This window comes from Cucurbita pepo, chromosome 6 (genome assembly GCF_057944985.1).
Source record: "Cucurbita pepo subsp. pepo isolate OVF chromosome 6, ASM5794498v1, whole genome shotgun sequence".
NCBI classification, from domain to species: domain Eukaryota; kingdom Viridiplantae; phylum Streptophyta; class Magnoliopsida; order Cucurbitales; family Cucurbitaceae; genus Cucurbita; species Cucurbita pepo.
The window spans coordinates 12,879,688-12,882,757 of record NC_141803.1 but is presented as its reverse complement, the minus strand read 5'-3'; the positions used below and the strand labels follow the sequence as shown (position 1 = coordinate 12,882,757).

The 3,070-nt window shown below is 34.0% G+C and overlaps 1 non-coding gene across 1 annotated transcript; it reads right to left on the bottom strand.

The window, feature by feature from the left end:
* Positions 1-929: 929 nt before the first annotated feature.
* Positions 930-1,010, bottom strand: TRNAL-CAG (transfer RNA leucine (anticodon CAG)). Its single transcript has one exon. It is a non-coding gene; the product is annotated as a tRNA-Leu (tRNA).
* Between the last annotated feature and the right edge of the window lie 2,060 nt (positions 1,011-3,070).

Genomic DNA, 3,070 nt, shown 5'->3' with positions numbered 1-3,070 from the left:
AAATATGAAACTTCATACACCTTAAAGTTGTTCATAAGATAGGACAAAAGATAATTTTGTTTTGACTTAAGTTAAATGGAATCTCTATCGTCCTGCTTCTGCTTAAAGCATAAAATATGAAACTTCATACACCTTAAAGTTGTTCATAAGATAGGACGAAAGATAATTTTGTTTGAGGTCCTGATACTCATTATGCCTAGCATTGAATAGACTGGGTATTCACCTTATCAATATCTCAAATCAATGATGGATAATGTAGCGAAACTGATTGCAAAAGATTTCTCCCTATGCCACCAGATATTTGCCGTCACAATAAGTCTAGTCCACCACTAGCCAAGATTGTCCCCTCAATACCATAAGTAACAACCAAGATTGTCCCCTCAATACCATAAGTAACAATCTCAGCCCACCGCTAGCAGCCTCACATAAGCCCACAACATATTATGTCACATTATATATCATCATCAACCTCACGATAAACCCACCACTAGCCAATATTTGTCCCCTCAATACCATAAGTAACAATCTCAGCCCACCGCTAGCAGCCTCACATAAGCCCACAACATATTATGTCACATTATGTATCATCATCAACCTCACGATAAACCCACCACTAGCCAATATTGTCCCCTCAATACCATAAGTAACACTCAATAAGTCCAGTCCACCACTAGCCAATATTGTCCCCTCAATACCATAAGTAACACTCAATAAGTCCAGTCCACCACTAGCCAATATTGTCCCCTCAATACCATAAGTAACAATCTCAGCCCACCGCTAGCAGCCTCACATAAGCCCACAACATATTATGTCACATTATGTATCATCATCAACCTCAAACCTCACGATAAACCCATTGCAGCCAGATATGGATCATGGATCGCCACCATGATCGCCACCGACAGCAGACATTGCCCCTGCCAAAATCATGTCAAGAATGGGATTTGAACCCATGCCCTTTCGGACTAGTACCTGAAACTAGCGCCTTAGACGAACTCGGCCATCTTGACAATTTATTTTGTAACAACTCAAAATAACTACTAGCTTATATTATCCACTTTGGTCGATCACATATCGTCGTCAACGTCACGATTTTAAAATGCGACTTTGTCGTGTCTGGGAGTCGAAAAAGTTTATTGGATTCCTAGGCCAACTATGTTGCTAAACACACCCTTTACAATCTTATTGTCTTATTTAGAAGCACGCATCCATATTTTGTTGCCTATTTTTGTTTTGTTGACTGCATATAATTTTGAATGATGTCCATGTACCGTAGAAACATGAGCTAGATTAGATAGGGTAATATATCATGCATTTTCGAATATGCAGTAGGGATGTTTTGTGCAAGAACAAGGAATCTAATGTAAAGTGTTTCAATGTGATAAATAAAACAGTATGGTGAGAGGTGTGTTTTCTTAAAAAAATATATATAACTTGAAAAAAAAAGGTTAATAAAATTAAAGCTCAAATGAAGAGTATTCATCAAAGTTAAGGTGAGAATCCAATCTATTATGATCCATCTTAAAAAGCAAGAATTTCCTTAATTCACCAAACCTTAGATCATTTTCCAACAAAAAAACAATAACCAAGAGCTTCTACACCTCAATCTACTTTCAAGAATGATTCTACACCCATACTAATGGTCATTGAGGACATTGACTAGTTTAAGTTTGAGGGTATTAAAGCAATAATAACCCCTTGCAAAATGCAAAGCAAAGAAAAAAAAATTGATAAAAGGAATGTCATGATAAGAGAATGTTAATGAAATAAATTATGAAGCCAAGTCATAAAAGCAAAGGTAAAAGAAATGGTAATCATTCTAGAAATGTTTTGTGAAATACGGGTGGAAGTGAGAAATGTGTTATTTTTATTGTAAGATTTGGTTATAAGTGTAGGGTGAAATGTGGGAAAAAACTGAATTGAGGAAGGAATATAAGGAATATGATCTAAATCATGCCTTTGATGAATACTCTACAAACAAAAATATATGTTCAAAAAAATTTGTTAATAAGAAAAAAAAAAATGGAGAGAGAATGATTGCTCGAGGATGAGCAATCTCTTAAAGTTTTGAGGTGTGATAACTCTCCAAAACTAGAGTGATATCAAATCTTTTTATAGTTAATTTTGCACTCATACTCACCATTTTCTCATTTCTTTTAAATAGTATACATGAAATAGTCAAGTGTTGTTTAACATGAAAAGAAGATTAATTTGATAAATCTGGCTTAATTGTACACTTAATTGAGTTATTTGGTAAATTTCTAGAACATTTATGTTGTACCATGATGTTAACCATGATGTTGTAGCAAATCTGGAAATTGCTGACCCTGCTGAAGCAATCCAGAAAGCAAATTTTTTGGGATGACATAGAAATTTTAATCCACATTAGCCGTTCACATGGGTCATTCACTACCAAATTAGAAACATCCTAGGTAGACGATTTTATTCTTTCTCAGCCCTAAATGAGAAGAAACCAACCTAATAGAAGGAAAATGATATCTAAAAAAAGGAGAAAGCCACATTTTAGGGAAGCCACATTTTAGGGAAGAAAATTAGATTAGACAGCAGCATCTACCCTGTTAAACCAAGGAAGAAAGAAAACCCTAATACAGAAGCAGTTGACAACAGGAGGAAAAGAAGACCAAGAAGCATAGATTAGGGCAAAGTGAGAGCTCGAGGGAAGGGAACTAATTTCCATATTATACTTTTACATTTTTAATTCAAAATTTTAGAGAGCAATAACGGAGAATGAGTTTCAAGCATATATTTTTTTATTTAAAAAATAACATGTTATGAATCACGATTCTATTTTTATTATAAACAATTTAACAAAAGTAAAAACAATTAAAAAAACAAGAATTAATTAATAATAACTAATCCCTTCCCTAAGAGGAACTCTCACACAACTACTGCCCCAAAATGCTCAACAAACTCCTTCTCACAAAACCATATGTTACAAAAAGAAAAAAAGAAAGAATTAGAAATACAAACAAATGGGTTCGTTTATTTATTTATTTACTTTTGGGTTATTACGGATCAACTATCTTCCATTACACTTTTTTTCAACTAT